Raw genomic sequence first — 12,358 nt, 5'->3', positions numbered from 1 at the left:
AACAGGGCAGCACCACCCTAAGAAGGGATCTCAAAAGTCCAACCTAGTTCCCTTGGAAATGGATGGTTAAGAAGCTAGACCTCTCATGCTTGGTCCGTCTAAGCAGCCAGTTCCTCCCCTCCCCCTCCATGTTGCAGAGCGACAGACTATCTGGACCTCCCAGCAGACAGAATCATAAGCCAAATATGCTTATTTTCTTTATAAAGTGCCTGGCTTCTGATCTATTGTTACAGTGCCACAGAAAGGAACTAAGATACCACCCACATCCTCAGCTTCTTTTTGTGGTGGTAGCCACCATTTTAATCGCAAGGATGCTTTGAACCAACAATTCCATATTTAGAAACTCATCCTATGACACCCATCTTTTGAGAAGTAACTGTGACCAAGGATATTGTTTTACAGTTCTGCTGGCAAAAGCAAAGGACTGTCCACACCCGGGGAACCCACTGGTCAGAAGCCATAAGGAACCCTACACCGGGGCTCCTTAAGCAATGAGTTGTATACAACTGAACATGGGGTCCAGAAAGTTTGGGGGAGAGTGAACATTTCTGAATGTACAACAGCCAAACGCTAATTCAAAATCGAACACGTAAGACTCTGAGGTGTTCCTGACAAAGCTCAGGGGTGTCGTCTCCTGTGACTTGGTCTGACCACACAAGTGCACTTGTGGCGTGCTGTCACACCAACAGCAGTGAACGATGCTCAACCCCTCGGCTCGCTCTGAGACCACTGTGTCGGAACGGCAGTGTCTCACTGCGCATACGAGGTTTTCTGCGCTGAGAACCACCGTGGCATAGATGCAGAAAACAAGAGACTTCTAATGTTTTCCTCTCATCATTCCTGTGAGTGTCAGATCACTATAGCTTTGGGTCCATTGTGTTAGAAGGCTTGATAAAAAAAACAACAACGGAAGAAAAAAAATTGCTGTTTAAGTTGTTGTCTTGGGTTTTTATTTTATTTTTAAAAATCACTAATTCTGACTTTCTGTTCTTATGCTAAGCAGGGTTCTCAGCATTGACGATTTAAAAAAAAAAAAACAAAATATTGATTGCCTCTAGGAAACTGCACAGACTCCCCAACACACCCTGCAGTGTCCAATATCAAATGCTCAGTCAAGACTTAGTTATTTGTATAAAAATAAGTAAACACACCCATCTCGTTAGTACTCATGCCTGCTTTCATCTTTAATAAATGGTGACATCACATATATACATGCATATATAATCACTCTAAAATAACTTCATTATGACTTATCATCAGTAATATCAGAATGGTTACACCTGCATACCCCAGTTGAATGAATATTTTTCCATAATAAGGGGCTATAGGTAGAGAAAATTTCAGAAGCCCTGCTCACACACTATCAAATAAAATGACAAAGTATACTATATAACAGTAGGTGGTGGTTTCTGAGACCTCTGGATAAATAGAATCTCCCACTCTCCTCAAAAATGTAAACTCAGAGCCTCTTTCTGGAAGGATCTTTGGCCCTCTAGGGATAAAGAGAATGAAGGGAGAAAATGGGGGGGGGGGAGGAGACCGTCTATACCTTGCTCTGTCATGTGACTTCCAAGTCACACACACACACCCATGAGCTAGCCAGTGCTCTTTGAAGAGACCATGTCTCTGATCCCACTTGCAGGGATGCAAAAGAAACTATGTTTCGTTTTGTTCCTGGCTGGTGCCACACAATAGAACAATACTAACCAAAGAAAGGTCATACAGGAGGCTGGAGCGATGGCTTAGTGGTTAAGAGGGGGTGTTGCTCTTTCAGAGGACCTGGGTTTGGTTTCCAGCACCCACGTGCACAACCATCTGTAACTCCAGCTCCAGGGGATCCAACACCCTCTTATGGTGAACATACATGCACGCACATTCATAAACAAAAAGAAAGAAAGAAAAAGAAATCACGCTAGAAAGAGAAAGGGAGGGAGAGAGGAGAGAAAGAAAGAAAGAAAGAAAGAAAGAAAGAAAGAAAGAAAGAAGGAAGAGGGGGGAGGGAAGGCTGTTTCTGGGAATGAAAGACCTAACAGTAACAAGCAACAAGATGTGTTTCTACTTCTTTATGCAAAGCGTTTGCATCTTTTCAATAGTTAATCAAAGCTCTCTAAGAGACAAGAAGAAGACGAGGGCCAGAGCTGGAGAGATGACTCAGTGGTTAAGAGCATTGTCTGCACTTCCAGAGGTCCTGAGTTCAATCGCCAGCACCCACATGGTGGCTCACAACCATCGGTAATGGGATCCTGTGCCATCTTAGCTGCATGCAGGGGTACATGCAGATACGAACTTTTTTTTTTTTTTACATAAAATAAATAAACAAATCTTTAGAAAGAAAGCATTAAAGCCAGCATAATGATCTCTCAAGTAAAGCTGCTTGCCACCAAGCCTGGTGTCCTTTTCCATCCCTCCAGACACTGCACACATACGGGAAATAGACATACATGAAGACAGAATATCAAATCCGTACACATCAAATAAAAATGAGAACTAAAAGTTTGTTGGTCGGTAAAGAGGGAGCGCTTGCTTAGCCTGTGTGCGGAGCCAGATTCCATCCTCAGCACCATGAACCCCTGTGTGACGTACAGAACACGCCTCCAGAGGCGTGGGAAGCGAGCGCGGTCGTCGGGTGGCGTGACTGTGGGCGACAGGTTTCCCGTGTTGATATTGCCGTTGGTGACTGTTCTTAGTCTCCTCCTCTGTACTGATGTACGCCCCCTGCTGGCACTATGGGGAACGTATAGCAGTCTAAAGTCTAGGTTTGCCTTGGGAACATGGCAGATCAGTGGGCTGCGTGCTATGACCAGGAATATGGAGACAAAGAGCAGAGCATGGAGGACATTCCCCTGAATCCTGGCTGCTAAAACACCTACCACACAGGTGTGTGCATAAGGTGCTCACGGCCAGGTTTGTTTGTTTGTCTGTCTGTCCGATCTCACTTGTGCAGGTAAGAGCTCTGTGGGTCTGGTGGCCTGCCTAGAATCCCAGCTCTCAGGAGCTGAAGACAGAGGATTCCCCGGGGCAAGCGCACCAGCTGGACGGGCGAGCTCTGGGTTTGGCGGACTACCTCCCTGAAGTGGAGAGAGAAGTCACTCCATGGCATCCCCTGCCTTCCATGTACATGTGTAACCCCCATCTACATGTGCCCACAAACATGTGAGACACATGTACCATGCACACCACACACACACAGAAACTTAGACACATCAGCTGTCATCCATGTTTGTTCTCATTGGTTAAGACTACAGGAGGGCTTTGCAGATTCTATGCTCTTTCTACTAACATGGGAGGGAGCCCAGACAACAAACAGGACAAAGGAGGTCTCAGACCCTTAGATTGTGTTTGTGTGTGTATCTGTGTGTATGCATGGGTGTGCGTGTCTGTGTGTATGTGCATGTGTGTATGCATAGGTGTGCGTGTGTGTGTGTGTGTGTGTGTGTGTGTGTGTGTGTGTGTGTGCATGTGTGTGTTCAGACAAGGTCTTACTGCTAAGCCCAAGCTGGACTAAAACTCCTCCTGTTTCAGCCTCCTGACTTTGGGGGGTTACAGACACGTAGTGATGCCTGGCTTGATAGTATCATTTTCTTTGTTTGATGTATTAATTTGGGTTTTTGTTGGTTTTTTTTTGTTGTTGTTGGTGGTTTTTTTTTTTTTTTTTTGGTTTATTGGGGGGGTTGTTTTTTGTTTGTTTGTTTGTTTTTTTATGTTTGTGCTTGCCTGCATCAGATCCAAAAGCCTGAAGCAGCTAGAAAAGGGCATAAGATCTCCTGGAGCTGGAGTTACAGACGGCTGTAAGCAGCCATGTGGACGCTGGGAACTGAGAAAGCCGAGAGTTTCCTTAACTATTGAGCCATCTCTCCAGACCCAGTAAACCCATTTTAATGGCAATAAATTTACCTAAAACTCTTGCTACCCCAAGACTACGGTCACACACGGCACTCTCCTGACTGTCAGTGATGGTCCTATGATGGACACCTTCCAGCGAATCATTTATTTAATCCTGGTGATCACCTTCCACCCTTGACAAAAGAAAATATTGAAGCCAGGAAAAGTTACGTCATTGGCCCAAGGTCATCACTGGCCCAAGGCCATCAAATTTCACCCAGGTCTTGAACCGGAGTCTGATTCATCGAGCATGGGGTTCTTGATGCTGGCAGACAAGCAGAATCCTCACGGTTTCTAGCTTAGGATAATCATCGTGGGCAGACCCATCCTTAAATGTATGGGTACCATTCTATGGACTGGGTACTTGGACTGGGAAGACAGCGCTGCAAATACAAACCACGTGTCAGAGGCCACGTGGTCAGAGCCAAGCCAGAAGAGCAGCGGAGGATCAGCCTGGGCATCCGAGGTGCCAAACTGATGCATCGGCTTCTTACTCACCAACGATTCATTACCACAGAACAGTAAAGGCGCGAGTGTTGGACTTGCCAAGGCCAGCAAGGGCTCTCATTCCTTCTCTCACAGTTCTGGGAGCTGGTTTTAAACACACAGCTTGTTAGACCACACCCCTGCACGGGGAAGGGCGGGGCTCTTCCTGACTGACAGATTCTGAAGCCAGGAGCCACGCCCCTTCAGATAAACCCAGGGATGAGAGAGAACACAGCTCTCTGGCGAGAGCCATTAAGTATCCGCCGACTCTGATTGTTTTCTAGGCCAGCCTTACTCTGTCCGTTTCATTTTCTACTGAGTCATTTTTATTGTATTTTACGGAAGTACTGCCCACAGAAATCTCTGCACAAAAATCTTCGCCACAGAGGGTGTGCAAAGCAGTAACATACCCTCGGGGTGAATATCAGCTACTAATTTTAAGTCCTTTCGCATTAGAAGTGTCGTTCAGTGGCAGAGCGTATGGCCAGAATGTAGGAGGTTCTAGGTTCAAGCCACGCGAAACCAATAATATATATAGGTGTCCATCATAGGACCATCACTGACAGTCAGGAGAGTGCCGTGTGTGACCGTAGTCTTGGGGTAGCAAGAGTTTTAGGTAAATAATATATATATTATTGTATATCACTGTAATAATATCGAAACTGTATCACTGTAATAATAACTAAACCCGTCACTGAATTAGTTATTTTAATGGTTCCTGATACATTTCTTCCTTTGAATGTGTTGGCATGCTGATGTAGGGGTCACATTATTAGAACACGTATTGGAAATGAAGAAACGGAGGCTGGGGTGCTGGACTCCCAAGCCAAAGTCACACAGAAGTGGCAAGTTCAGGATCTGAACTCAGGACATCTAATACTCACTCTCGGGGCTCCTCCTTGCTTCTCCACTGAAACAAGTCACACGGTAAAACGCCTTTTGGTGGCTTCGCCCCGCCCAGTGGCCTCGTCCTACCTGGTGGCCTAGTTGAATTTTAGGTCACCCTCAATTCAAGTCCTCGCAGAGCTAATGTGGAAATTTTAGTTTAAAGAGTCCACCTTCAAATTACAGCAAGGCTGGTCCGCGTGCGCCCACCCTCTGAAGCCTTGCCAGAGGTCACCAGCACAGACAGTTCCAAGCCTGGCTACGAGGTGCAGAGATCCTAGGGTGCAGTTCTCCATATGCACACCAGAGGGCAGCCTGGCACCTCACACACAGCAAATGGAAATTGTCTGCAGGCCCAGACGCCAACTATCCCCCCCCCCCGCCCCCCGCACCTTATTACTGTATTCTGCATTAGCATGATGGTAAATTTAGCAGCATACACACACACACACACACACACACACACACACACACACACACACACAAATTAAAAGTCAAGACATGTGACAGCTCTAAAAATAACCGTGTCTCAAATCGCTAATGGGAAGCAGGAAACTTTTCACTCGGAATCTAAGCTAAGACAAACCGCAGAGACCTGTAGCAAACGCAGGGGTGGGGGTGGGAGTGGCTGGCTTTGCTCCTGCTCAAAGCCAACGCCTCTGGGCACGTCTAGCTAAAAAAAATAGGAGTCTGGAAAACTAGGGAGGGTGCAGGGAACACTGAGGAGGGATGTGCCCTGGATCCTCCAGGCCTGGGTGAACTTGCCAGCCAGCCTGGGCTGGGACTCATTTCACGCCCCCCCCCCCCCCCATGGTACGTGTGGGACAACTACGTACAGCCAGCCTGCGGGCAGCACAGACCTGCGCTCTCAGGGCTGTCTTGAGCTCACCATTCCTGCAGCCTCTGTTCTAAACCACAGGGTCTGTCTGACCTTGTACCTGTCCCCTCCTACGTCTCCTAGCAGGGACATGAGCCTTCCACCCCGCGGAGTTCTTCCTTCCCAACTAAGCCCACCCAGTTACGCGCGCACACACACCCTCCACGTCCTTATCACAGATGATCTTGTTTACTGGTTTCCATGGTTACACCTCCCCACCACCACACACACCCCCATCAGCCCTTGCGCTGCAAGCAGCGCTTCTCCTCCTGTGTTCCTTGACATTTAGACGAACGCACATCACTGGAAATGGTCACCAGACCTCCAGAAATGAAACCCTGAGTGAGTCCTTTCCCAGGTACAGCCTGGGCAGGACCAGCGGGATCCCTGGCCGAGCAGCCAAGGCTCTAAGGCTGTCAAAGCCGCCTGCGTAATGAAATCGCTGCAACCAGAAGCCTAAGGCCGTCCTGCGGTTGCCAGGGCGACCATTGTCATAACACCCCAGCACGAGGGGCCAGCTGACAGGGGAGAGAACGGTCTGACTGAGAAGGTTTCAAACAATTGGGGCCTATTGCATCTAGAGGCGAGTTCCCTGCTGAGGAGAGCCCTGGGTCTTCTGCCCTGCCTGGAGCCCAAAGCAGGGGGGACCCTGGGGTGCAGTCAGTCAGGGGCAGTCAAGGGACGGTGGAGTATTCCGTTGCCCCCTGCTTTGTGCTGAGGATAGCTGACAGCCTTTTTTCTCTCCCTCCCTCTCTCCCTCCCTCCCTTTTCCACTCCCCTCCCCCTCCTGTCCCCTTCTCTCCATGGAGTACGCTGGTCTTAGAGTCAACAGGTCAGTTTGGATACTGAGAACAGGACACAGGCAATCTGCTCTCTTAACCACAAAGCCATCTCTCCAGCCCTTTTACTTTTTTTTTTTTGTCTTTTTACTCTTACCGTTGGGGAACATTACATAGGTTCACAGCATCGACACTCGACCTCCGGGATTTCTTCCGGGAACACTATTAGAATATATATATATATTGAGACAGCTCTCGTCTAGGCCAGGCTCACCTCAAACTATGTAGCAAGAGTGATCCTGGACAAACAGACGTGAATCACCTCACGCCATTTATGCTGTGCTGGGGATAGAACCCAGGGCTTCATGCAGGCCAGGCAAATTCTCTACCCACTGAGCTACATCCCCAGTTTCAATGTTATTATAATATTAACATTTATGTTACAACAATCTGCTGCCATGGCATGGTTATGTTTATAATGTAATGCAGAGTCATGCATCCATGAATTTCAAATATAACCATAGCTATATTATATTTGTAGCAAAACTAACACTTGATGTTTATCATACTTGCTGTATCTACTAGTCGATTGATAATCACACTATTAATTAATTCATCAACTATTATTTAAATAATCTAGTCATAGTTGAATTCACAGCTATAGAGCCTGCTCTGTGCCAGGCACTGGGATAAACACTTGACTAATATCAAACTTGATTAGCATCCAGAGTACCTTAAAGGTTGAGGGAAGAGAGCAGAGGTACAGAGAGTAACCACCAACCGCCTAAGGCTATGAGCCTAGCTAACGGGACAAAACTGCCCCAAGCCTGTCCTGTCCCTGAGTTCAAAATTGTCAGACGTCTGCTTGCTAGGGAATTGCCTGGGGATCTTGTTAAAAATACACACGCAAAGCCCCTGCTGGACTTCACTCCAAGCTCCGGGGACTCCTGGGACCAGGGGCTTCTCTTTCCAGCTAAACAAGGTCCCCAGACAGTTGGGAAAAGCAAGAAAGCTCAATGATGCTGCGTTTGACTTCAGTGTCCTGGAAGAACCTGCCTCTCCTCGATTCATGTAGCTATAGTCATGAGGGGTTGTAGCAACACACACACACACACACACACACACACACACAGGCTGAGGTTTAAGGGAGGTGAGGAAGCAGCACCCACAGTCAGTAATGCCTTACAGGTACAGGGTTAGGGAAGATAAAAATACAACCTTAACCTGTGTCACCCCTTCACCCCTGCAAGCACTTCCAACTTTTCTGGAACAGGGAGGCAACCCGAAATATGTACCGGCTCCTCTGTGGGCCAGCCCTGGCTTCAGGGGAGCTGATACATCACCTAATACATTCAACTTCTTAAAAAAACAAACAAACAAACAAAAAAAGCCCCCGCCCCCGCCTAAATCACACCTAAGTTGAATCCAATTTCAATTTGATCAGTCTAAATGGCTTTCCACCGGCTCGATCCCCTAGACACACGATGTGGTTCTTACCACCTTAACTGATTCACCAGGGGCCATGTTGTAAGGAAAATGCACAGAGAGTGGAGAGCCACTCTTTGTGCCTCCGTCCTGGACCACACAACTGAGAAAGGTCAATGTAGCAGAAGGTAAAAACAGAAAGGAAGTGGTCAGTGGGTGGGTGTTTTACTGAGGGCCCAGGGCAGGGCGGAAGTTCTGATCTCCACTGCCTGAGACCCTGGTATGGGTCTGGAAGCCAGAGCCAAGCGTTGGTCAAAAACAACTTGGGAAGATGTGTCCTGCCCCCAAGCAGTCTACAAAGCCTTACCAACCATTTACTGAACCATAGAGAAAAGAGGAAAGCCAGGCATGGGGGTACATGGAGGTAATCTTAATACTGGAGAGACTGAGGCAGGAGGATCATAAGTTTAAGGTCAGCCTGGGCTACACAGTGAGATCTGTCTCAAAAATCTACAGGATAGGGACTGGAGGGATAGCTCCAAGGTTAAGAGCACTGTCTGCTCTCCCGGAGGTCCTGAGTTCAATTCCCAGCAACCACATGGTGGCTCAGTACCATATACGAGATTTGGTGCCCTCTTCTGGCCTACAGGCATACATGCAGATGCAGACAGAACACTGTATACATAATAAATAAATAAACCTTAAAAAAAAAAAAAAACAATAATAGCAAGCCAGCGGTGGCACAGCGGCTAAGGTAGCCGCCTGCAGAGGGCGAGCCCGTGCCCTTTGCTCTCTCTCTCTCCTGGTTCAAATCCTGCTTTCCCTGTGTGGCTCTGCCCAAGTTTCATGGGGAAAAAAAAAAAAAAAACAATAAAACTACCGGATAAAGATCAAAACAACCTAGAATAAACATATATACTGAAAGCCAGCCACACCGGGGCCATAGCTAAGTAGCTTCTCAGTGGAACCCAGATACATGTTTCTTGGTACCACACTGCCCAAAATTATAATTAAGTCACATATGTAATCAACATAGTGAATAAACATATTATCTTAGCACCCTTGACCAAAAAAAATTGCAGGGATAAAGAAATGGCTCAGGAATTAACATCACTTACTGCTCTTGCAAAGGACCCAGGTTTGATTCCCAACACCCATACTGGGTAGTTGATTACTGTCATTTTCAAGAGTATCTGGCGCCCTCTTCTGGCCTCCGTGGACATCTGCTTACATGTGGTGCGCATAAACTCATACAGGCACACATGCATACTACATATACACATACATTTTAAAAATAAATAAATAAATAAATAAATAATCCAGCTCACATCCTGGCTGAAATCTCTGATCACTGTTCACTGAGTCAATGAGAGACTTCAACACCCTCAAATAACCTACAAACTTCATCAGGATTTAGCTTTAATTGGGTGGGATGAAGCCAAGACCCTCATTAAAAAGAGACCTTAGACACAGTCAAGACCTGGGATGCATTATACACATTAGAGATCATTAAACCCATCAGAGTAATGTCTGAATTAAACAGTGTGTATATTTGAGGTGACTCTTTTATATTCTTCTGACCCAACAGAATGTAAGAAGACCAACATAACCTCTCCAACTCTGGCCTGACGCTGTCTAGCCGAACAGCTGATTTAGACACCCGGTTTCAGTTCAAACTGACCTCAATTTAGCTATGACCTCACCAAAAAGCTCAGCATATTTAGGGAGTCGTTTTACATTTCAATTTTTCTAGTGCTTGAAAATGAATCCAGGTTTTATGCACGTCAGCACAGTGCTGAGCCCCTGGGTCACGTGTCCAGCTTATAAATGTGATTGTTGTTTTTTTTTTTTTTTTTCTCAATGCGAGTGTGTGGGTGCACGTGCTTGAACACCCTCAGCACTCAGTTAGGGGTGGGTCAGAGGAGGACTCGTGAGGGTCAGTTCTCGCCTTTCATCATGTGGGTCCCGGGAATCAAACTCAGATCACCAAGTTTGGCAGCAATCGCCTATATGTGCTGAGCCATCTTGCAGGCCCCTGTCAAAGTCATTTCCTAAAGCTGCCGTGAGTTATGTACATAGCTGTGAAGGCTTGTTCATCAGTAATTAGGGTGCTCAAATTTTCCATTTATTAAGCACATAAATGCTATTTAAAATTGTTTGAAGGTGTTTAATTAGTTAAGGTCCAGATCGGGACTCTTAACTTCTACTTTTGCAAATTGCACAGATGAGCTAAATATTTCAGGAACAAACATACAGTTGGGGATGTTTCCATCAAACAGACAATGGAGCCGTGGATGGGAACAGTGCCGCTTCCTTGATGTTTTTATTATTTAATATTATTTATTGAGGGGGAGGATGCACGCAAGAGAGCCATGCAGAGGTCAGAGGACACATGACGGGAGTCGGTCTGTCATTCCACTAAGTGGGATCCGAGGATCCCCTAGGTTCATCAGGCTTTGCAGAAAGCACCTCCCCTCACCCCCTGCGCCTCCACTCTGCATGTTTTGCCTCCCCCAACCTTGCCCTTTGACCTCCCTGGTGAAGAAAGATTATAAGAGAAACTAAGCGCCATGCACAGGGCTCTAGGATCCAGGGAGAGGAGCTTGGGGTTCAAATGATGGCTCTCTCTGTTAAGTGGGAGGTTTACAAAGAATGCTACACCCAAGAGTGACATCAGTTCCAGACTTCAAAGGCTATCAGTTCTATGACTGGAGAAGAAACATTTCCTAGGAGATTTTTTTAAATCTGGGTCTCAGCCATTGCTGGGCAAGAGATTCATCCCGGAGCTCAGTGATTGGAATTTTAGCCACAGGGACAAGGTCAGCAGCAAACACAGGGGTGCGGGGCTGGGCTGGAGCATGAGCCTCCCATGGAGTCACCATAGACCATGTGAGGCCCTGCAACAAGAGTCACACCTGTGATGTGTTCAGCATCCCAGGATCCCATCAGGTTCTACCTTAAGCCAGCCAATGGGATCATGCTTGGCCAAGCACTGAAGCCTACTGTTCTGATGGAACGTTCTAGAATGATGGGTATGATCTATCTAATCTGTGATGCGCAACAGGGTAGCCACCTGTAGCTATGGCGTATTTGAAATAGGGATACATTGTACGGTCAAGTAGCTGTGTTTAAGGTTGTGTTTAATACGAATCAATTTAGTTTTAGTGAGTTGCGTACAGTGATGGCTGCCATATTGGATAGTGTGGACACACCCCTTTCTCCATGGTAGTCATTTCTATCATCTAAACTGTACCTGCCTCTCCCAACCTTCCAGGTATTGTGGTGGTCTGAATGAGAGTGGCCTCCATACGCTCAGTTGTTTGAATTGTTGGCCCTGGAACTGTTTGGGAAGGATTAGGAGGTGTGGCCTTGTTGGAGAAGGTGGGTCACTGGGGGGCAAGCATTGAGGTTTCAAGAGCTCAAACCAATCTGTCTCAATCTGTCTGTCTCTGTCTCTCTGTCTCTCTGTCTCTCTGTCTCTCTGTCTGTCTCTCTCTGTCTCTCTCTCTCTCCTGCTTCTGGATCCAGATGTCAAGATGTAAGTTCTCAGCTACTGCTCCAGTGTTTGCCTGCCTGCTGCCATGTCCCCCATCATGATTGTTATGGACTCTCACTCTCTGAAACGGTGAACCCCAAATTAAACGCTTTTGTTTATAAGTTGCTTTGGTCATGGCATCTTGTCATAGCGACAGAGACATGACTGAAAGGGGCAGACATGAAAGATGGGCAGGGATAACTATAGAAGATGGTTTGCCAAGTCCTAAGTGGTCATACGGTCATAAACATGTCAGTGTTGGCATCTCTTCTGTCTCTCTGGCCCCTTGGCTTGGGGGCTGACACATAGTAGGCGCTTAATAGCTATTACTGAAGGAGGAAGAAAGGAAACGAACAACTCTTTTAAACTCTCTTCTTCAGTCTTTGCTTACATCAGAGCTTCTCAATGTGATGGCCTCAGATCAGGGATACCGCCATCCACTGGGAACTGTTAGGCACACTGTGAGATCCTGGGGGTAACCTTTGACCT

General features: G+C 46.8%; 1 protein-coding gene across 2 annotated transcripts in view; it reads right to left on the bottom strand.

Annotated features, from left to right (window-relative positions):
* Ksr2 (kinase suppressor of ras 2) overlaps positions 1 to 12,358 on the bottom strand; it is a 367,151-nt gene that overhangs the window by 281,429 nt on the left and 73,364 nt on the right. The gene's annotated exons all lie outside the window — the stretch shown is intronic.

Source organism: Arvicanthis niloticus, chromosome 24, assembly GCF_011762505.2.
Source record: "Arvicanthis niloticus isolate mArvNil1 chromosome 24, mArvNil1.pat.X, whole genome shotgun sequence".
Classification (NCBI taxonomy): domain Eukaryota; kingdom Metazoa; phylum Chordata; class Mammalia; order Rodentia; family Muridae; genus Arvicanthis; species Arvicanthis niloticus.
Note: the sequence above shows the minus strand (reverse complement) of the source record. Positions and strands in the feature narration are given on the sequence as shown.